At 38.3% G+C, this 24,540-nt stretch overlaps 1 protein-coding gene across 4 annotated transcripts in view; it reads right to left on the bottom strand.

Annotated features, from left to right (window-relative positions):
* Nucleotides 1-24,540, bottom strand: part of LINGO2 (leucine rich repeat and Ig domain containing 2) — a 1,294,764-nt gene that overhangs the window by 981,180 nt on the left and 289,044 nt on the right. For all 4 annotated transcript variants that reach the window (XM_080667984.1, XM_080667985.1, XM_080667981.1 and 1 more), the window contains exon 2: nucleotides 8,654-8,750. The gene's annotated coding sequence lies outside the window, so the exon portion shown is untranslated. The remainder of the gene's footprint in view (nucleotides 1-8,653; nucleotides 8,751-24,540) is intronic.

The following is a 24,540-nucleotide window of genomic DNA, read 5'->3' as shown; positions in this document are numbered from 1 at the left end:
CTCTTTTAGTCTTTATAAAAATTTAGCTCTAGTGAGGCCCAGCATTGTTTGTGACTGTGTTTAATTTGTCAGAGGTTGCAAAACTAATTACCTTCCATTGAATTGGTGAGCTCTGGCCAATGCATGTGAGTGCAAGTGGGGAATACCACTGCTGAGTTTGGCCCACAGGAAGCCCCACATGTTTTCCTTGTGCCTTTCCCTCTCTACCAGCTAAATGAAACTAATGAGGGTGATCTTAAAATTCACATTTTGAAAATAGCAAGAAAGAAGATGGGAGGAGCCCAGATCTTTGAAACTCTATTTGAATAAGTTGATCATGTTCCAGCCTTCTAATTTTTACTTTCAATGACTAAGAAATAAAATTCTATTGTGCTTAAATTATATACATCTTGGTGTGTTTTTTTTTTTGTTTGTTATTAAAACAAGTATTGTCTTAACTAACAGCAGTTTTAGTTACATGTCAAGAAATTTAATAAGATCACAGTAGAAAATCATAGAACAGGCCCTTTGTATGTGTGTATGTGTAAGAAACAGCAATGGGGAAGGCAGATCTGTGAGACTCTGCCTCTTGCTTGTGATAACTATGAAGAATTGTTGACAGACCTCCCATCATTACAGATTGCCTCTATTTAATAGGCAGCTCTCACACAGCTGTGCTCCTGCTGTTTGCAAAACTTACTTTGAATATATAATGCCAATTATAGGGACTGAACATGTCAAGATTTTGACAGGTGTCTAGATAGTTATGCAATTAATTTTATTTATGCATTTTCTGCTTTAAATGCTCATGCAAAGAAGAAAATTGACTAATGTATCTTAAAAGGAACACTCATACTTACCTCTGTACCCCAAATTACCACCACTTTCCCTCCTCAGAAAGAGAGGGAGAGAAAAAGGAGAGAGAGAGAGAGAGAGAGAGAGAGAGAGAGAGAGGAATTAAAAGTGGAAGAAAGAAAAAAAGGTAAAGGGAAATAAGCTAATTCAGTAATGAAGTTTACTATGGGATATAAAGTGACAAAATTTGCAACCTGGTCATTTGCTCAAAGGCTATTAAAAAGCATAGAGATTATGCCAAAACCAGTTTGGCTCAGCGGATAGAGTGTCGGCCTGAGGACTGAAGGGTCCCAGGTTTGATTCCAGTCAAGGGCACGTAACTTGGTTGAGGGCACATCCCCAGTAGGAGGTGTGCAGGAGGCAGCTGATCGATGTTTCTCTCTCATCGATGTTTCTAACTCTCTATCCCTCTTCCTTCCTCTCTGTAAAAAAATCAATAAAATATATTTTTTTAAAAAAAAGCATAGAGATTATGACCAATGCCAGAAAGGGGTGAAAAGTTTGACACTTCTTTTGAATTCTAAGGCAGATATTTAACTATGCTGCAATCACAATTTTACTGTCACTCTTCAAAACTGAGAAGAAAAAAAAAGGCCTACTCTTATTCTTTTCTCACTGATTCTGAGACACAGCTTGGAGCAACTTACAGTGACAACACCATGAGTACCTCCTTGGCACTTATGTGGTAATGCTACTGTAAATTAAATTATCAAATACAGTGTGATACACTCAGGCAAGATAAAGTAAGCTCACTGAATCAGGAAATAAATCTTCAAAACCAGACAAATACTTGTACATATTATAGTAGTATAATTGTACTCATGTTCTCAAGAAAGATTTAAAACTCATAATTTTGCTTTTTACATTAAGATAAATCTTTCATTCATTTATTAATTTATTAAGTAAGTCCTGAAACCTTTTATATGCATCCATTTTTTAACTTATAAAACTAATGGTCTATATATAAGCTATTAATTTCTTCAGTAAAAATGTGATGGTAAAATTAAGTAGAGAATAATAGCATTGCAATATATTTGGGTGACAGTTATTTTCAAAGGTTTGACACCAATGTTTGAGTTATCCAAAAGGCAGATGTCCAATCACATCATGAATAAACCTGAAAATGCTTGGAGGTAGGAAGCCTGGGGAAGGGTGTAGACTTGGGGATATGTCTCCTCCTATCCTCCCTGAGCAGTTTCCTAAAAAAAACAACCATACTTAGTTGGAGATCTTCATATGTATTTATTTCTCTTTGAAATAATTTTGAAAACACACACACATGCATACACACTATCTATATAGACTGTATGCATATTCCCCCTGACCCACACACACACACCTAACTTTTTCAAAGTTGACATCAAACACAAATTTAGCATGCATTGATAAGTTCTAAATCATATAATGTCTGGCTTATTATATGCCATAAATATATAGTCCTTAAAATCAAACCTTGGGTATGTAGATATTTGAGTCTTCCACCTTCAAGAGGGAGTCTGAAAGAAGGCAAAAGTGGAGGAATGGATGACTGATCGAGTGGTAGATGACAGGTATTTGAAGACAGTAGCATTGCCATAAGCTTGCCACCTGAATAAATAAGGTGTTTCCACTTTATTTCTTCCATGAGCTACTTAGAGTTGCTTTCCTGGACCTATCCCTTTGGGAGCTGCACTTTATTCTTATATCTTCCCTTAGCTGATTATCACTAAGGTTTTTAACCCTGAGATGGCATACCCTGGGAAGTAGGAGAAGAGTGAGAAGCAAACCTTTGTTTTGTAAAGTGAGAGAGAAGGGATTGTAAAAGAGAAGGTGGGGAACCTAGAACTGACAGGTCATAAGTGGAATGTCATTTGGATCATTCTTAGCTAAGAGTACGTATGGAAGCTAAAGATCTGGATGTTATTTCCTTGAAAAAGCCTAACTTTGTACATTATCTCCACCATTAACTATAGTATAACTATAACTGAGAGGCAAGAGGAATACTGATGGGGGCAAGGAGTACAAACTTGTGAATAGCATTCAATTGCAGAAATAGTAAAAAACTGAAGAACTCTGCAGCAAGAATTGCTGATGGCATGGACTGTTACATCAGAAGTACCTGTGTGAATCCCTATCTCTGTTCTGCCATTAACTATCTATGATATTATGAAAACAATCATCCAATATGCCAGAATCTGCCTCCTTTTCTTCTCACATTGAATTGAGGTAGAATCTCCATGAAACATATCCTTCTTCCCTCTCCAAGAGAACTGAGCAATTTTCTTCTCTGATCCTTGCCCCTAAAACTTAAGATTTATACTATTACACTTAGAAGATTAAAAAAACTCACATTTCATTTATCTTCCCTATTTGAGAGTGAGCAACTAGAGGGCTTATTGATAATCTTCCTCTCCTAGTTGCCTAAAACAATGCCTGACCCAAAAGAAATGCTAAGCAAGTGTTTGCCTAGTCAGTGATTAAAGTGTGGTCATTATACTTACCTCAGTGCTTTAGGGGATTTCAAGGAAATACTGTGAAAATAGTATGCTAAGTGAAATAAGCCAATCTGAGAAAGACAAGATATCACATGACCTCACTTATTTGTGGAACCTAATGAACAAAATGAATTGACCAACAAAATAAGACCCAAAGCACGGAGGCATGGAACAGACTGACATATCTCAATATGGGGTTGGGGGAATGAGAAGACATAAACCAAAGAACTTACAAACTTATATGCATAGCCCATGGACATGGGCAATAGGGTAGTAAAGTCCTGAGGGGAGGGGGGAGGGGCTGAGAGGAGGGGATAAGGGGGTGGGAAATGGGAGATATCTATAATACTACCAACAATAAAAATATATTTAAATATAAAAATAAATGAAATACTGTGTGTAGACCATTAAGTTGAAAGCACCAACAAATATGCTCAGAAACAGAAGAAGCATCAAGGGAGTGACAAAGAATAATAAAATACTGTCATTCTAGTTGTCAACCAACCGTGAGATGGTTTAAGGCACATATTTTAAGCATGCACTCTGCTAGTCAGAAGATGCAAACACTGAATTATTAAGAGGGAAAATAAAGAGCCCAAGGAAGTCAAGCTGGGTCCCAGAGTGCCAATATAGTTGTCAAACCAGTAGTTTGGAAGGGAGCATTTCTATGGTGGAAATGCAGCTAAAGCATAACTCAAGACTAGATTACGGAGCTAGTAGAACACTGCATCCGCAAGACATTAAGGCATTCTTTGGCTACTACAAAATTAACTATATATTTAAAATCTCTAAAATAAAGATTCAAAGGTACATAAGCAATGTGAAAAACAAAATTTAGTTTTGTCCTGGATGCAAATGAGGACAGACCAGGTGAGGGATTGAATGAAATAAAGAAACAAGGAAGAAAATCTCATAGGTTGTGTGGATTTGGACATTGTTATCTAAGTACCAGAAGTTAAGAAGTCTACTTAATGTACTCTGTAGAAAAATTTTATCTGGATAATCTGATGTATTTTTTTTTTAATTTACTTGGAATGTTTTTAAGCAGCACCAGTGCACTGAAGTTCATCTGAGGGTTCATTATTCCTATTATCTAAGATTTGCCTTCTTCACACTGTGAATGCATGAAGGATAAATGCTGTAGCAAGAAGAGTTGAAAAAGTAACACATTTATGCACTACTCTGGAACAGGACAGACTAAAAGAAAAACAGGCCAGAGGAAGATGGCCAGGAGAATAGCATGGAAAGTAAGATGAGCAGGTGAGATGCTTCAAAGCCTAGATACACAGTAGCCAGGTAACTGTCATAGTGTCCTTTATTTAAGGGCCTTGTGCTTCTTCCCAGGCTAAGACTGACTTCTCAAAGGGTCACATAATGCAGGGCATTCATGGCTAATACATTTATGCAAGAATGCATTAATTCATTAGGGTGTGTATTCTGTCATGTAAAATGGCTTAGTTGCAATGGCTAAGCAAATCAAACTGATTTATCTTTCACCTAACATTCAGCAGGAAGCAATCGGGACTGTTTTGCTCTATAAATTAAGCCAAGAAGCTAGACTGTTTCTTTGTTGTTCTTTTATCTTTAGACAGCTGTCCTTGTCTATAAGATATAAGTTGACTCACCAGGACATCCCAACCCACAATCATTTTCCAAGTTACTAGAGGAAGAAAGAGGAGAAGCATTTGCACAGAACCTTTAAGGATGTGACCTAAAAGTGGCACAAACTATTGTAGCTCAGACTCTATTGGGTAGAACTTAGACACATAGTCAAACCTAGATACAAATTGAACATATATAATTTTTTTTAGGGAAGATCATATTCCCAGGTATTGCGCTAGGGGAAAACTCCGATAGTTTATTTAACTGAGAGAGGATATTCAAACACAGCAGAACTGATGAAAATCAACAAGCACATTGGCAAAAAACAAGAATTTGCAGAAGATACTTGAGACATTTTTTCAGAAAATTTCTGAATAGCCTTGCAAAGCAGATAAAATAGCCCTATGCTACTGATGCTTTTCAACGTCTAACTTCAAAGGTGATGGTAAATTAAGTGTTTAAGAGCTTAAACAAAACAAATGCAGGCTGATTGTTCCCATATGTGCTTATGCTATTGGCTGCCATAAAATAAAATCTTTCACGACTGGAAAATTGAGTTATCCTAGGATTAGGAAGCAGCTGTCCCAATTGCATACCGACTTGGTGCCAAGATTAAGTCCTCACCCTATCATTTCGTAACTTTGTAACTTGTTGAGCCCCTCACTTTTATAAAGCTGTTTTCATTAATCTGTAGAATGGGGATACTAACTACTAAAAAGAACTAGAATGAAGATTTGATAAATAAATGCACATGAAATAAACCAGTTATTAGGTTTTTGATAAGCATTAACTAAATTGGAACTCCTGTTGTTATTAACTAGGATGGTATTTATTTATTTCTACTTATTTGTTCTATTAACTTCTTACATGTTCATGGGTAAAAAAATCGTTGCAAAGCCACTCTACTGCCAAATTATTGAAGCATATCTTTTTCTTAATCATTTATCTTTATAGATACTGAAGTTGTTCAATTTGATCTATAATAATACATCTCCAGAAATAGATTGTGTAAAACTTAAAGCTTCAAGGAAAACAATATTAAGCCCCAGTTAGTGGAGTATAGCAGAATTGTTCCTATTCTAAATAATTATGTATAAAATGTGGACACTTAGGACCCAAGCCCAACCTGTCCTACAAAAGCAAGATCCTGAGAAAAACATCCTGTACTCTATGTATTTTATCAGCTTTCCAAGTTTGTAAACACTTTAAAGCTTCAGAAATTATTTGGCCTAGAAATACAAATATGAAAAAGCTCATGATAAAGGCACATTACCATACAAGTAATATGAACAAACCTAGTTAGTTACCTTGGCTTGATAATTAGAAAATAAAATGTTTATTTTCCTGGTTTAGGCACTTATGTCCAAGTTGAGGCTTCCCATAACAACACCCCTTCATAAGACATCCAATCTTTTGAAAAAATTTTGTCCTTATTATGGAAGATTCCAAAGAGTTTTGGGGATTCACATATTATCAAACCTACTCGAAGATCTAGATATAGAGCTACAATATCAGATCATTAGTGACAGTCTAAGAAGTAGGTGATTTACATGTATTTTTTGTAATCCTTAAATGTCTACAATGTAACTTTTATGATCCTCATTTTATGATGAGATTACTGAGATTAAAAGAAGTAATTCACTGTCTTAGAGTTAGTAAGGCATGAAGCAAATACAGGGTTATTACAGAGAAACAGCAAAGAGAAATGAGGCCCTAAGTGACTAAAATTCTATTGTCAAGAAACAACAATAACTTTTTAACTCAACCCCAAACTGGATGTAAAGTGGAAATCTGGAGTTGTTAATATCTTCTGCACAAATGCAAAACTCCTGAATTGAAAAGTAATGCAGTATAGGAGGGGCATGGATAAATTTGCAGTTGTTCTGAGAATGTAAAATAATTCAAAATAGCTGAAATAAAGAATGGCCTATATTCCCTTCCCAAAGTGGTGTGGGGGAACCTTTGTCTATTTATGTGGGCGATTCCAGCCTAATATCTTCATAGCATTCATTAATCTTATAGGCATTTACTCCACCAAAAAAGAAAAAAGAAATGAACCTCACACTGGAACTGAAGGTGACTGAAGGCTTCTTCTCAGAAATTCACAGTGAAAGTTAGCTTTTTCCCCCCTTTACACAACATAGAAAGTTAAAATGTAATCTTCAACTGCAGGCATGGTACCTGCTCTCACAGAAATATTGCTGATTATTGCCAACACAGAAGCAAGACTTTGTAGCACGAAAGCCACGAGAGAATGCTTCACAGGCTCCCAGGATGTCACTGTCGAATAACCCAAGCGAATCTGACGCAAGGGGACAGAGTGGGTATCTGGTTTGCAATCACTAGGAAAATTGTGTTAGAGAATTTTCAGGCATGACAGCTAGATCCACTATATCCAGTGGTATTGCCAAGTCTCTAGAACAAAAGAACCTATGTTCTGCCAACTGTAAACTAATCCCCTAAAATGTATTGAAATATCTAAAGTTTTTAAGCAGCCATCAGCAATTCCCCCAAACAAATGTATTCTCCATAATATCGTATTTCACATAAACGTTTATTTAATTACACATTTTCATGCATAGACCTACAGCAAAATAATGGCTTATATCTTTTTTTTTTAATATATTTTATTGATTTTTTACAGAGAGGAAGGGAGAGGGATAGAAAGTCAGAAACATCGATGAGAGAGAAACATTGATCAGCTGCCTCCTGCACACCTCCTACTGGGGATGTGCCGGCAACCAAGGTACATGCCCTCGACTGGAATCGAACCCAGGACCTTTCAGTCCGCAGGCCGACGCTCTATCCAGGGCAATGGCTTATATCTTAATAGGCCTTCGATATGGCTTCTATTTATTGAACATCGACTAGGTGCCAGAAAGAATTTTAGGTGCTTTCCATCTATTATCTCTTATTTCAGTGGAATCTTGCAGCAACCTCATGGTACAAGTAACAGAGAAGGGAAACGAGAGTCAAATTACTTGAGTTGTATACCAGTTAACTGTGAAGGGAGGATTAGCACTATTTTCACTAAAGTATATCATCAGCCAGGACAAGGTATTGTATAGAGGAAGCCTACTACAGATTTTCATTTCATAGCAAAGGTGAATGGGGAAATTATAGCACACATTTCTGGTCAGCTTTTCTATAACTTTCAATTTCTTTGAAACACTGTTATCTCTGTAACTAGTCAAGACTTACAGAACTCTTTCTCTTTTCAAAAGCAGTGAAAATATAAAGACAATTCATTCACTTTGATTTTCTGTGTGAGGGAAGGCAATTATGGCTCTTTTCTAAATGTCAGCTTAAACTTGAGGGTCTTGCCCTCAGCCTATGTTAATTCTTTGGCTCCTTGCCTGTCACATGACAGCAGAATTAGTAGAGCATAGAGTTAAATCCCCCTTGTCCCACTTACTAGCTATAAGACCCTGGATAATTTCTCTGAACTCTGTTTTGAACATCTGTACTGTGAGGACAGTACTTACCTCCTCCAGCTGTGTGTTGACCTATTGACTAATACAATGTAAATACGATCATAGGACATTAATAGTAACACATTTGAGTTCCTTACTGTGCCCAACCCTCTTAAGGATCTATAACATAATCATTGCAAAACCATAAAAACAGTTGTTTTTGAATCTCAAACTTATGTATTGGGCTGCAAACCTTCATAATTTTGTTTACACACACTCTTCTCATCACATTTTCCAAAGGTAAACATATTAAGAATCATTTCATCCTACCATAACATGAAGTGATTTCAATGTGGATGCTCCAACTTCATTTGTGGTACTTCACATATAAGGGTTCTACATCTTGAAAGCATCTCCAAAGGATTCCCTAAACAAAATAAAACGAAAATGCTTGTGAACATGGGAGAAAACTTAGCTTCTTCCAATAGTGCTTATCTCAAGGTCCTTAAGCCATTTTCCACCTGGCTGCTTTTGTTCTGATTCTGAAAAAATAATCCCAAATGTATTTCCTGGCGGCAGATTCACAATCCCATCCAATGTATGACATACCATCCCTGATGACACTATTGCTTGCATTTTCAGATCATTAATTTCATTATATTTGCTTTTGTAAATCAATAGGTATTCTTAAATAGTTATTAGAAAGCAATAAGTAGGGTATAAAACAACTTCCATATCAAACTGAATACTTTTAGCTAATCAATGATTTAAAGCATTTAGATGAAGAAACAAAGCATAGAGCAATCAAGCTACAGCAAGTGTGTCAGAGAAAGAAAAATAATTTGAATGTTATAACTTATCTCTTTTTAAGATGCTGTGGATGTCATTCTAAAAGATTAATGCATAAAATAAAGCCATGCTATGATATTGAAACGTATTTATTTATTGCCTTTAATAACTTCATTATGAAAAACATGTGATATAGTAGCCTTGACAATTTAGCAAACAGAAACCTCATTCATAAATTTACTAGGTATTATGCTCTGCTGCAAAAATGTAGTGATACACACACACACTTTAAAGTCAAAATTATTGAAATAAATTACACTGAGATAACATAAAATACAATGAAATCACATTTATTTGCCAGCCCAAGTCTCTTCTTTTGATAGCTATGTTGGTTTCATTACAACAGAAGCCTTTAAAATAAATAGATAGATAAATAGATAGATAAATAGATAAATAGATAAATAAATAAATAAATAAATAAATAAATAAATAAATAAATAAATAAAATGTTGGTTGTGTGAATCACACTAATGAAAATACTGAAACCTGATTGTGTGAAACATCTCAAGCTGAAGGAGGCATGTCATAGTGATCAATTTTAAATTAGTCACTCTAGAACAAATTTCGTTATTTCATTCTCCTGGTGGCTTCCTGGATTTCTATTTCTGCAAACATAGTTATTACAATTGTGCTGTATGGCACAAGTGAGTCTCTCTTCCCAAAAAAACTAGATATGAAAATGAGTCCACACGGTCCATCCAATAATACTCACATCTCAAGTCCTCTTGATAAATTTCACTTCGGGTACATTCTTTGAACAAAGAAGCCCATTCTAATTTGCCTCTCAATATAGGTTAGCTAAGAATTTTGTCAGTGTTTAAGCTATTGGTTCATAGCCCCAAACCCAGCTTCTATATTCTGCACTGAGATTGTGGGGCTGGGTTGCTGCACACATTTCTCTTTGCCAGGTGACTTCCTGTTAAGGTTCTACAATGGGAGCACCTCTGAGAGGCTGGTGTGGGGGAGGCAGGATGCGGGGAGGGCAGAGCTTAATCCTTCACATGTATTTGCTGGCAGTGCTGTTTCCACAATCAACCTTTATCCTGGCAGCAGAAATTAGTCTGTCTACATATTTTCCAAGTACCAGAACCAGCTCATTCTGCCCTCTCAGAGTTGCCAGCAATAGGCTGTTCATATCCCTCCCCAGAGTTCTTGAATTTGAGCTCCCTAAGGCCTCTCCACTGAGCTCCTGAGTTACCAACACTGGCTGCACAGCACCCCACTAAATGTGGACCTCAGCTCTACAGGTTCCTTTTCCAAGTTCCTAGTAATCCTGATTCTTCCTTTGGTCCCCAAGCACTAAGGGTGGGGCTGCTTCCTGTGCCCACTCTCTCTGTGTAACCTCAAAGTCCCCTTTCTCCATTCCAGTTCTCCAACACCTGTTTGACCTGTCCTTTATATTACATTCCCTTTATTAAAACAACAGATATAGTTTCTGTTTCCCTCAAGCACTCTGTTATAGAATGCATATTTTATTTTTAGATTGAAGGTGAGATGCTAGAGAATGGGAAGAAGGAAAATGAAGAATCTAATATTCTTTATCTTTGAGATACTTTCCATTTAATTTATTATCTACTCTCCAATATATCCTATGAAACAGGTATGTTATCATAATTATTTATATTAATTAAAAGAGTGATAACATTTATTGAGGTCCTACAATGTGTTGATTTTTATATATTATTTCATTTAATATTCATAAACTTTCTGAAAAGGAATTCTACTAGATTCATTTTATTGATGAAGAAATGAATTTGAGGGTAAATTGGAGACATCCAGTGTGCCACAGAAATGTAATGTGAATACCAATCTGAGTGCTAGTCCAATTGAGCAAATATGCACATACTCAAATTATTGACACATTTAATTACACAATACCAAAAAATTACATTTAATATCACCATAAGTCTCATCAGAATTTTTTTTTAGTATTGGGAAGTTGTCAACCATATGGTGGCATACAAAAGATTTTCAAAATTTTAATTTTCACTAGAAAGTTCAAATTTGATAACTGGCAACAACTAGAAATACAAAATAGTTACTTTCCTTGACATTACAAGGTCATTTTGTTTATTTTGGAGAAATATACACCAAATACGTAATTCTCAAAAATTCCATTTTGACTGTCAATCACATTTCCACATTGAAATGGTGTTAAATGAAAAAGTAGTTAACATAAAAAGTACAACTAAATTACAGAAAAACCATCATTGAAAACGACCTGAAATCTAGCTGAACAGAACTCCTTAAGTATATAGAGAAGAAGCCAAGTAGAGACTGGTAGGAGAGACAGAACCGGCTGGTCCCACACCCACGTGTAGTGGATAAAAATTTGGGAGGTATATCTCTGCTTCAGAAATTCCCCCTGCGGAGCCAGAGGTCCCAGCCCTACACCAGTCCCCAAGCTCAGGATCCCCATGCTGGGAAGAGAAGTACCCATAAGTAACTGCTGTAAAAACCAGTGGGAATTATGGTTGAGTAAGCCGGAGATCTCTGGAGTCCCAGACAGTTCCTCTTAAAGGATTCATGCACAGACGTACTCAGACTCACTTCCTCTGAGTTCCAGCACTTGGGCAGCAACTTGAAAGGCACCAGGAAGGGAATGAAGCATCTGCCATCAGAGTGAGACCTGGAGGGGCAGCTTTCTCCAGACAAAAGTTCTGGCAGAAGCCATTGTTCCTTTTCTTAGCCCATTCCCACAGAGCAGGCAGGCAGGCACCACATCTGAGTCTCCATCAACCTGGATCACACTGTTCACCCATCTCTGATGATTCCCTGAGGCCCCACCCACAAACTTGAGTGCCATCCAAGCTGTTTCCAGTGGCTTTTGAATACGAATGTCCTGTCTTGGTTCATGCTTCACACTTTCCAAAAATCTCCCAAACAAGTAGCATCTGGCCTTCGTGTGCCCAGTCCCTCTCACTAAGTGGACCCAGGCCCAGCACTAACAGCCACCAGCACTGGTTCACAGCTTGGCTTCTCCTGGGCACTACCAAGCCCAGCACAATTAGTAACCATCAGCATATTGCTTTGTAGCTTATGCCAGATGGTCCTGGGCAGAACATAGGTGGTGGCTGACCTTGCCTGCATCTCCTGGGAGGCTCCAGAGCCAGCAAACCTGATGGACAGATTCAGACTACATCTAAACACCAACCAACCACCTCCATAAGTGACACACTCAAGGGACAAACTGATTGGACACCACAGACCTGCTGAAGTTAACCCTGCTCAGTGGGGTGTGCTCCTGCATAGCTAATCCTCCACAGTGGTTGCAGCCAGTCTTGCAGCCAATGGGCCTTGGGGTAAATCCCTCCCACTGAAATGCCAACAGCAACCAAGGCTCAACTACAACAGGACGGTATACACAGCCCACATGGGGGTGGGACACACCTGGAGCACCCAGCTTGGGAGAATGGATTCTGTGCTACTAGACCCTACAGGACACCTATTATATTAAGCCATTCTACCAATCCTGGGTAATGTAGCAGCTCTACCTAATACATAGAAACAGACACAGGGAGGCTGCCAAAATGAAGAGACCAAGAAACATGCCCCAAATGAAAGGACAGAACAAAACTCCAGAAAAAGAACTAAACAGAATGGAGACAAACAATTTACTAGATGCAGAGTTCAAAACACTGGTTATAAGGATGCTCAATAAACTTAGGGGAAGAGGAGATGAACTAAGAGAGAATTTCAAATGCATAAAAAGGACATGGAAATCATAAGAAGTAGTCAGAAATGAAAGATACACTAAATGAAAGGAAGAATTATTTACAGGGCATCTACAGTATTGCAGATGAAGCTCAGAATCAAAACAATGATTTGGAAAATAAGGAAACAAACAAACAAAAAACACACCCATTCAGAACAGCAAAAAGAGAAATCAATTTTTAAAAATGAGGACAGTATAAGGAGCCTGTGGGATAACTTCAAGCATACTAACATTTGCATCATGAGGGTGCTGGAAGGAAAAGAGAGAAAGAAATTGAAAACTTATTTGAAAAAATAATGATGGAAAACTTCCCTAATCCAGTGAAGGAAACAGACGTGTGAGTCCAGGAAACACAGAGTCCCAAACAAGATGAACCAAAGAGGCTCACACCAAGACACATCATAATTAAAATGCAAAAGGTTAAAGACAAAGAGAGAATCTTAACAGTAACAAGAGAAAAGAAGTTAGTTACAAAGAAGCTCCCATAACACTTAATAGGAACTTTGCAGGCCAGAAGGGATTGGTAAGAAATATTCAAGGTGGTGAAAAGCAAGGACCTACAACCAAGATCACTCTACCCATCAAGGCTGTCATTTAGAATTGAAGGACATATAAAAAGCCGCCCAGACAAAAAAAAAAAAAAAAAAAAAAGCTAATGGAATTTCATCACCACCAAATTATTTGATGGTTGCCAGATGGGAGGGGGGTTGGGGTGATGGGTGAAAAAGATGAAGGGATCTAGAAGTATAAGTTGGAAGATACAAAATAGTCATGGGGATGTAAAGTACAGCATAGGGAATATAGTCAATAATAACTATGTATTATGTCAGATGGGTGTGAGAGTTATCAGGATGATCACTTAATAAGTAACATAATGTCTAATCACTGGGTTATACATCTGAAACTAATATAATATTGTATGTCAACTATAATTGAAAAATAAAAAAATGATTTAAAAAAGAAAAGAATGCCCTAGCTGGCTTGACTCAGTGGTTAGAGCATCAGCCTGTGGACTGAAGGATCTCGGGTTTGATTCCACTCAAGGTCACGTTGCAGGCTTTATCCCAGGCCCTGGCACATGGGGGAGGCAACCAATCGATGTATCGAAATGGAGAAAGCATTCATTCTTCCTAATCCAAACTTCCACTGGTCCTTTCGACCACACATTACGCTCCTTTCGACCACACATTACGCATGTCTAGATTCCCAAACATACAGTAAAGATCCATTGTGCAATCAAAAACAACTGATTCCCAAATAGTGTAAACACACTATTATTGTGAAATATAAGGAAAGACACAATGCCATTATATTCAGTTTAAGTGAATGACTAAAACAACAGGTCATAAAATGAAATGTCTACGCCATTATCAGTGTGATACTATTAGCACTCACATTGATTGCATGGGATGTGCACGGGAGAAGTGGTGAAGATGATTCGTCACTAACAAGAAACGGGGAGTTCTGGGCTGCTATTCTCCGCTATGGAAACAAAAGGGGACTTGGCATCCACTCCAGGGGACAGCACAGGCCACAGGAGGCTGCTTGCAATGTTGAGTGGAGAGGGGAGAAAGGGCCCTGGCAGCAGGAAAGCGCTACTAGCAGCAGCTGTTACCCTGGCGAACAGGATGCTAAGCTCTGTACACTGACTGATTCTGGTGAGTTTTTCATACTTTCAAACTGGACCCTGATTTTTATTAAAGTGACAGCCTTGTGTCTTGACAGTGACTGTTTATCTGTAAAGTGGTGGAATCACAGTGTTATTTCCCAACTATTCTGCTTAATGTTTGTACACCAGAGATGCTCAAGGAAGTCATCTATTTGTACACATAGCCATCTCTTGGTGTGGCACTATTACTTTGTTACACGGTTTGGAAAATGCTGAACTTGGTGCTTTCTAAAATCCCTTAGACTCCAGGATTTTGCAATTCTAAGCAGAGGAACTGTTTAATATATTAGGACTAAGTGGCAGCACAGGGAATTGTCCCCTAAAATAGCTCTAGGTGCCTCTGTATCAGGTGTTGGGAGTAAGCATATTCCGGAGCCAGGTGGTTGAGAGCCAAGGAGAATGGGCCATGACTCAGATTCAGGATGTAGTGAACATCACATTAACACACTGTGTGTGTGAAGCACTCCCAGGGAGGTGCTATTTACTTATCACCTCTTCATTTTTAGGTCAATGAGAGCACAAGAGGAAATTATCTTTTGGAAATATCAGCAAAAAAAGGAGGATCACAGGAATTAGCTACCCATCCCAGGTACAGTGCAATGCCAAATACAACATGGAAAGTTATGCACATAACATTTGGCAGAATTAAGGAGCTTTACTTTGGAGGAGAACCAAAATGACAATGCCGTGCCTGGAGTAAAATTAATGTTTTATTTTATGGGTATGTTCCTCTTTTTAGCATAGCACTCCCTAGCTTCTCCTAAACTTTATGACTCCAGTTTGACTATTGTCTGTCTTTTACAGGTGAAGCCTCACTATTCCAGATGGTGGTAATAAAGTCTGTACCTAGAGGTCTCCCAATATCCCCAATATAAACTATGGATATATATCAGTACAGTGGCTCCTGTTTTCAGGATGTCAAACATTATTTTTTTGAAGTTGCTCTGATTGTTCATATCACTTTATATGAAAAAGGACATAAAAAAAAAGAGGTGGATCTGGAAAAAATAAAATTTGCCCAGATTTTTTTTTTGGGGGGGGGGGGTATTTTTTATTTATTTTTTATTATCTAACATTTTACATATGTCTTCTTTTCCCCACTTAACCCCGCCTCCCCAGCAATTCCCACCCTGGGCAAGCCCCCACCCCCCCCCAGTGTCTGTGTCCATTGGTTATGCTAATATGCATGCATATAAGACCTTTAGTTGCTCTCTAACACCCCCTCCCCTGCCATTTGTCTCTAGATGTATTCCTGTTCATCAAATTACATTGAACATTATATCACACATATGAGTGAGATCGTGTGATGTTTATCTTTCTCGAACTGTTTATTTCACTTAGCATAATGCTCTTCAGTTCCATCCATGCTGTTGCAAATGGTAAAAGTTCCTTCTTTTTTATAGCAGCGTAGTATTCCATTGTGTAGATGTACCACAGTTTTTTAACCCACTCATCTGCTGATGGGCACTTAGGCTGTTTCCAAATCTTAGCTATTGTAAATTGTGCTGCTATGAACAAAGGGGTATATATATCCTTTCTGATTGGTGTTTCTGGTTTCTTGGGATATAGTCCTAGAAGTGGGATTACTGGGTCAAATGGCAGTTCCATTTTTAATTTTTTTGAGGAAACTTCATACTGTCTTCCACAGTGGCTGCACCAGTCTGCATTCCCACCAGCAGTGCATGAGAGTTCCTTTTTCTCCACATCCTCACCAGCAATTGTCATTTGTTGATTTGTTTATGATAGCCATTCTGACAGGTGTGAGATGGTATCTCATTGTTGTTTTGATTTGCATGTCTCAGATGATTAGTGACTTGGAGTGTGTTTTCATATGTCTCTTGGCCATCTGTACATCCTCTTACAAAAAGTGTCTATTTAGGTCCTTTGCCGAATTTTTGATTGGATCATTTACCTTCCTTTTGTTAAATTGTATGAGTTTTCTATAAATTTTGGAGATTAAACCCTTATCTAAAATATCATTGGCAAATATGTTCTCCCATACAGTGGACTTTCTTGTTTTCTTTATGGTTTCTTTTGCTGTACAGAAGCTTTTTATTTTGATGTAGTCCCACTTGTTTATTTTCTCCTTAGTCTCTATTACCCTAGGAGCTGTGTCGGTAAAGATATTGCTACAACATATGTCTGCTATTTTGCTGTCTATGGAGTCTTGTAGGATTTTTATGGTTTCCTGTCTACATTTAAGTCCTTTAGCCATTTTGAATTTGTTTTTGTATATGGTGTCAGTTGGTGGTCTACTTTCTTTTTTTTTGCATGTATCTGACCAAATTTCCCAGCACCATTTATTGAAGAGTCTGTCTTGACTCCATTGTATGCTCTTGCCTCCTTTGTCAAATATCAATTGAGCATAATGGCTTGGGTCAATTTTGGGTTCTCTCTCCTGTTCCTTCGGTCTATATGTCTGTTCTTGTGCCAATACCAGGAAGTTTTGAGAACTGTGTCTTGGTAATATAGCTTGGTATCTGATTTTGTGATCCTTCCAACTTTGTTCTTCTTTCTCAGGATTGCTGTGGCTATTCGGGATCTTTTTTTATTCCAGATGAATTTTTGGAGAGTTTGTTCTAGATCTTTGAAGTATAATGTTGGTATTTTAATAGGGATTGCATTAAATCTGTAGATTGCTTTGGGTAGTTTGGACATTTGAATGATGTTGATTCTACCAATCAATGAACATGGTATGTTCTTCCATTTGTTTATGTCATCCTCTATCTTTTTTTTTTTTCAATGTCCTGTAGTTTTCCCAATACAGGTCTTACCTAATTAGTTAAGTTTATTCCTAGGCATCTTAATTTTTTTGGCGCAGTGGTAAATGGGATTTTTTTTTCATTTCTCTTTCTGTGAGTTCATTATCCTATTTAATAAAAGCCTAATATGCTAAGTGTCCGGTCGACCAGTGACTGGTCCACTGTTCAACCAATCAAAGTGTAATATGCTAATGATATGCTAAGGCTGCTCAACCACTCACTATGATGTGCACTGACCACCAGGGGGCAGACCCTCCAACCAGAAGGTTAGCTTGCTGCTGGGGTCTGGCCAATTGGAACTGAGCAAGATGGGCCAGACATGCCCTGAAGCCCTCCTGTGGTCCCACCCCAGCAGCCCCTGAGGGTGGGGTCCCTCAGCCTGGCCTGTGCCCTCTTGCAATCTGAGGCCCCTCAGGGGATGTCGGAGAGCCTGTTTTGGCCCAATCCCACAGGCCACTCCCCTTGGGAGGGTGCCAGACACAGGGCTCACGGCTGGTGAGCGCTGCTGCAGCAGTGTGAGCTTCTCCCGATCGGGACTAATTGGGCACAAGCCCGCCACAGGTAGAGTGGAGCTGGGATGAGTGAGAGCAGCAGGTAGGAGCTGCAGGCAGTGTTGGACTGTGGGTTTCAGCCCAATCCCCACAGGCCATCCCGAGGGACCCCACCAGTGCACGAATTCGTGCACTGGGCATCTAGTTGGTGTATAAAAAGGCCATAGATTTCTGGGTGTTAATTTTGTATCCTGTTATATTGCCGAATTCATTTATTAGGTATAGTAGTTTTTTGACAAAGTCTTTGGGGTATTCTATGTATAGTATCATGTCATCTGTAAATAAGGAGAGTTTTACTTCTTCCTTTCCAATTTGGATTCCTTTTATTTCTTCTTCTTGTCTGATCCCTATGGCTAGCACTTCCAGTTCTATATCAAACAGGAGTAGTGATAGTGGGCATCCCTGTCTTGTTCCTGTTCTTAGGGGAAATGAGGTTAGTTTTTGTCCATTCAGTATGATGTTGGCTATATAGGTTTGTCATATAAAGCTTTTATTATGTTGAGGTATGATCCCTCTATTCCCACTTTGCTGAGAGTTTTTACCAAGAAAGGATGTTGGGGTTTGTCAAATGCTTTTTCTGAATCAATTGATATGATTATGTGATTTTTATTTTTAAGTTAGTTTATGTGATGTATCATGTTTATTAATTTGCAAATATTGTACCATCCTTGCATCCCCAGAATAAATCCCACTTGGTCATGGTGTATGATCTTTCTAATATAATGCTGAATATGATTTGCTAGAATTTTGTTGAGGATTTTAGCATCTATGTTCATCAAGGATATTGGCCTGTAGTCCTCTTTTTTGTGGTGACTATATCTGGTTTTGGTATTAGGGTAATGCTGGCTTCACAGAAAGAGCTTCAAAGTGTGCCTTCCTCTTGAATTTTCTGAAATAGTCTGAGGAAGTTAGGTTTTAATTGTTCTTTGAATGCTTGGTAGAACTCCCCTGTAAAGCCACCCGGACCAGGGCTTTTGTTTGCTGGAAGATTTTTTATTGCTGCTTCAATTTCTTCGGTAGTTATTGGCCTATTCAGGTTTTTTTAATTCTTGATTGAGTTTTGGGAGCTTGTATTTTTCCAAAAATATTTCTATTTCATCTAGGTTGTCCATTTTGTTGGAATAGAGTTGTTCATAGTATTTTTTCCATAATCGTTTATATTTCTGTGGGATGAGTTGTTACTTCACCTCTTTCATTTCTAATTTTGTTTATTTGGGTTCTCTCTCTTTGCTTCTTGGTGAGCTTGGCTAGAGGATCATCAATCTTGTTTATCCTTTCAAAGAACCAGCTCTTGGTTTTGTTGATCTTTTGTATTTTTTTTGTCTCTACGTTATTTATTTCCACTCTGATCTTTATTATTTCCTTCCTTCTGCTTACACTGAGCTTTAATTGTTGCTCTCTATACATCTCTTTGAGTTGTAGGGTCAGATAATTTATTACCATTGTTTCTTGTTTTTGTTTTTGTTTTTTTTAAATATATATTTTATTGATTTTTTAAAGAGAGGAAGAGAGAGGGATAGAAAGTTAGAAACATTGATGAGAGAGAGACATCGATCAGCTGCCTCCTGCACGCACCCTACTGGGGATGTGCGCGCAACCAAGGTACATGCCCTTGACTGGAATCGAACCTGGGGCCCTTCAGTCTGCAGGCCGACGCTCTATCTACTGAGCCAAACCAGTTAGTGCTGTTTCTTGTTTTTTGAGGTTGGCCTGTAGAGCTATGAACTTCCCTCTCAAGACTGCTTTCACTGTGTCCCATAGAGTTGGGATTGTTGTGTTTTCATTGTTGTTTGTTGCCATGATCCTTTTTATTTCTTCTTTGATCTCTTTGGTAACCCAGTCATTGTTTAATAGCATGATATTCAGCCTCCAGGTTTGATTTTTCATTGTTTTTATTGTAGTTGATTTCTAATTTTATGCCATTGTGGTCTGACAAGATGCTTGATATGATTGCAATCTTGAATTTGGAGAGACTCTGCCTGTGACCCAATATATGGTCTATCTTTTAAAATGACCCATGTACAATTGAGAAGAATGTATATTCTGTGGCTTTGGGGTGAAATGTTCTGAAGTTGTCAATTCCATCTGATCTAGTGAGTCACTTAGTATTGATGTTTCTTTGCTGATTTTTTGTTTAGAGGATTTATCCGGTGGTGTTAGTGGGTTATTAAAGTCCCCTACTATGACTGTATTGCTGTCAATCCCTCCCTTGGGATCCTCCAGAAGTTTTTTTTTGTTTGTTTGTTTGTTTTTTATGTATTAGGGTACTCCTGTATTGAGTGCCTATATGTTTACCAAAGTTATATCTTCTTGTTGAATTGCTCCCTTTAGTATTATGAAGTGGCCTTCCTTATCTCTTGTTATGGCCTTCACTTTGAGGTCTAATTTGTCAGATATACCAGCTGTACCGGTTAATAATGAGGATTTTTTCAATAGATGGAATTATACATATGTTGATATATATATATGATTTTATATGTATGCTATTTTGTTGTATTGACCACAAGCTTCAAAACTTCATATGTCAAATTTGCTGAAGGAGTTAACATCATAGATATTTTTACACTTAAAAATGTAAAATTTGTGCCAAAACAAGAGCATTTGTAGGAAGTTTTAATCCATTACTTTATTTTGAAGAAAAGTGCTGCTGAATACTTTGGGAAGCTTACAGTAAACATTCTCCATCTCAAGATATCGGTGAATGCTAGTTTAAAAGCTTTAAAAGTGATGATTTCGATGTGAAAGACAAAGAATGTCCAGGTCAATCGAAAAAGTGTGAAGACCAACAATTACAAGCATTATTGGATGAAGATGCGTGTCAAACTAAAAAACAACTTGCAAAAAGAGTAAACATTGCTCAGCAAACAATTTCCAATCATTTACAAGCAATGGGAAATATTTTAAAGGAAGGAAAATGGGTGCCACATCAACTGAACGAAAGACAAATGCAAAACTGAAAAGTCATCAGTAAAATGTTGCTTCAATGGCGCGAAAGAAAGTCTTTTTTGCATCAAATTGTGATTGGCAATGAAAAGTGGATTTATTTTGAGAATTCCAAATGCACAAGGTCATTGGTTTATCCAGGTCAACCATCAACATCAACTGCAAGGCCAACACGCTTTGGAAAGAAGACAATGCTCTGCATTTGGTGGGATGAGGAAGGTGTGGTGTATTATGAGCTTCTAAAACCAGGTGAAACAGTTAATGCTGGTTGCTACCAACAACAAATAATCAATTTGAACCACACTTTGATCATAAAATGACCAGAATGGGCCAGAAGACATGGAAAAGTAATTTTGCTTCATGATGATGCACCATCACACACATCAAAACCAATTAAAGACACATTAAAAGATCTTGCCTGGGAAGCATTAACCCACCCGCCATATTCACCAGCCCTTGCTCCTTCAGATTACCACTTGTTCCCATTGATTGCACATGCACTTTCTGAGCAGCACTTCAAAACATACAAAGAAGTGGAAAATTGGGTCTCTGAATGGTTTGCCTCAAAACAAGAAAAGTTCTACTGGGACGGTATCCACAAATAACCAGAAAGATGGGGAAAATGTGTAGCTAGTGATGGACATTACTTTGAATAAAGCACTTTTGATGTTTCTCTTAAAATTACCATATTTTATTTGATTATTAGCCGGTTCACCTAGTAAGTATTGCTAACCCAGCTTTTTTTTCCATTTGCCTGAAAAACCTTTTTCCATCCCTTCACCATCAGTCTACTTGAGTCGTTTGTTCTGAGATGGGTCTCCTGTAGATAGCAGATATATGGGTCATGTTTTATTATCCACTCAGCTACCCTATCTTTTGATTGGGGCATTTAATCCATTTACATTTAAAGTTATTATTGATAGGTATTTGTTTGTCACCATTTTTATACTTTATGCCTGTGTTCCTTCTTCCCTTTATATTTCTTCTTTTTAAAGCAGTCTATTTAGCATTTCTTGCATTGCTGGTTTGGTAGTATTAAAGTCCCTTAGTCCTTTTTTGTCTGTGAAGCTCCTGATTTCACCCTCAACTTTGATTGATAGCCTTGCTGTGTACAGTATTCTTGGGTTCAAATCCTTGCTTTGCATGACTTTGTATATTTCATTCCATTCCCTTCTGGCCTGATGTGTTTCTCTTGAGAAATCAGTTGATAGTCTGATGGGAGATCCCTTGTAGGTAACTTTCTGTCTGTCTCTGGCAACCTTTAAGATTCTTACTTTGTCATCGGTGTTTGCCAATCTACACTAATAAAAGAGAAACATGCAAATTGACCATCCCTCCGCTACACCCACCAGCCAATCAGAGCGAGTATGCAAATTAACCCAACAAAGATGGAGATTAATTTGCATACACAGGCACAGAGCAAAGACAGCGTAAAAGAAAGCCAAGTGCTGCAGAAGGGAGCGAAGTTGCGGAGAAGGGAGCAAGCCAGCAGAGATGGGAGGGAAGTGAGGCAGCAGAGACAGGAAGGAAGCGAGGCATCACGGAGATGAGAGAGAAGTGAGACGTCGTGGAGATGGGAGCGAAGTCTGCCTTGGCAGGCTTCACTCCCTTCTCTGCTTCGCTCCAGCCATAGGAAGCCCTATTCTTGTAGGAATCTTCCTGCAATGGGCCTCTAGTTTAATTATAATTTATCTTGGTGTCAGTCTTTTTGGGTCCATCTTGTTTGGGACTCTGTGAGCTTCTTGGACTTGTGTAAGTTTTTTCTTTTTCCCAATATCAGGGAAGTTTTCTGTAATTATTTTTTCAGACAGGTTTTCTATTCCTTGCTCAGTTTCCTCTCCTTCTGAAACCCCTATTATGCAGATGTTGTTTCATTTTGTGTTGTCCCAAAGTTCCCTTAGGCCCTCCTCCTGTTTTTTAAGGTGTTTTTTTTTTTTTTCCAGTTGCTGCTCTGCTTGGGTATTTTTTCCTGCCTTGTCTTCTGGCTCACTAATGTGGCCCTCCACTTCTTCTAGCCTACTGTAGATGCATTCTCTTGTGTTCTTTATTGCAGTGATGTAATTTTTCATTTCTTTTTGGTTCCTCTTCATTTCTTCTTGGTTCTTATACATAATGTTGAATTTGTCTTCCAACCTTTTCAGCATACTTATGACCATTGCTCTGCATTATTTTTCTGACATATTGCTTGCCTCCATTTCGTTTACTTCATTTTCTGGTGATTCCTTCTTTTCTTTCCTGTGAGGGCTGTTTCTTTGTTTCCCCATGTTTGCTCCTCTCAGGGTTTCTGGTTATGTAGCTCTGTCTCTCCTGCATTGACTTAACAGCACAAAATACAAGACGACAAGACACAACACACAGGGTACCAAACACAAATATATTCACAATAACAATAACCCCAAACAAAGGTGACCACCAGAGAAAAAGAGAATTAGGGAAGAGAAAAGAGTGCAAAAATTATATTGAGAAAAGGAAGAAATGTAAGCGAGAAAAGAAAGAGAAGAAAAAAGGGGAAAAATATATGTATATGGGGAGAAAACGCCAAAAAACCAACAACTAATTCCAAAAATGCAAACAACAAACACCCAAACAACAAACACCCAGCTAAATCTGAGGAGGCAGAGCTCTTTCTAGGCAATCTCTGACCTTTCCATCCACGGACTGCCTCACCAGCTATGTTTAATTCGCCAATGCCGGGGACATGTTATTTGATTCAGCTGTTCCTTCTATCTGCTCTGTAAGAAGGTGCAGGTCTCATCTGTGTATTTGGCGCCACTTTGTCTCCCCTTGGACAAACCTTTTAGGCACCCACAGCTGGGAAGGCTGGAGTCTCAGTATTCATGGGTTCCCAGCCAATGCAACTGGTCCCTGGGCATTGTGGTTGTAGGATCCTGGGAGGTATTTGAGGTCTCCCTGGTTGAAGGTAAGGCTGGGCTTCTGGTCACAGCTGCTCTCCCCTGCAAAATGGCATGATCTCTGCAGCAGAACAGGCCACTCTAGGAGAGATTTCAGCAGTAGTAGAGGCTGCCTGGCCAGGGGAGCCTACTTCGCCAGTACCCAACAGTCCTGTGGAATATAGCTGTCCCTCACTCACAAATACAGACATTCCCCTACATGTCCACGCACTCTCCTTTCACTCTCTCACTCACACACTCTCTTGTAGCCTTCTGTCCCATCGGCTGCCATCTTGTGTCCCTATACTCAGTTTTTAACATTTAGTGGAAATGCATTCATAAATTATTTTGCCCTAGAATTTCCACGTTCCACTACAAACCAAATCTCACAAATTTGAATTAGAAATTATGATAATCATTTCTGAAGCACTTTTTATGTTCAAGGCAATGTATAAGTTCTTTACTAATACCACTTTATAGTCCACAAGAAACCTATAAGGTTGGTGCTGTTATCATCTTCATTTTATCAATGGGAAATCTCAAACTCTGAGCAGTTACATAAACTTTCACAAAGTTACTCTGGTTTTACTGGTGGATCTTATAATTACATTAGATTTGTCTCATTCCAAGCTTTAAATTCTTAATGAAGCCAATCCATTGCTAATTATTTTTGGTACAATGCAATTCTAATGGCACAAAAATAATCATACATTAAGGTCCATGTCACAGAATCTGTCTAAACTCCCTGCATCTAATTTGAGTTAGGTTCTGGGCGCTACAGATGTGTCTAAGGATTGTGGTGGGAATGGCCTCAGTGGGTATAACGTAGAGCTGAGG

The sequence above is a fragment of the Plecotus auritus genome, assembly GCF_963455305.1.
Source record: "Plecotus auritus genome assembly, chromosome: 5".
Lineage (NCBI taxonomy): Eukaryota > Metazoa > Chordata > Mammalia > Chiroptera > Vespertilionidae > Plecotus > Plecotus auritus.
The sequence above is the reverse complement of the archived record's forward strand: the minus strand, read 5'-3'. Positions and strand labels throughout refer to the sequence as shown.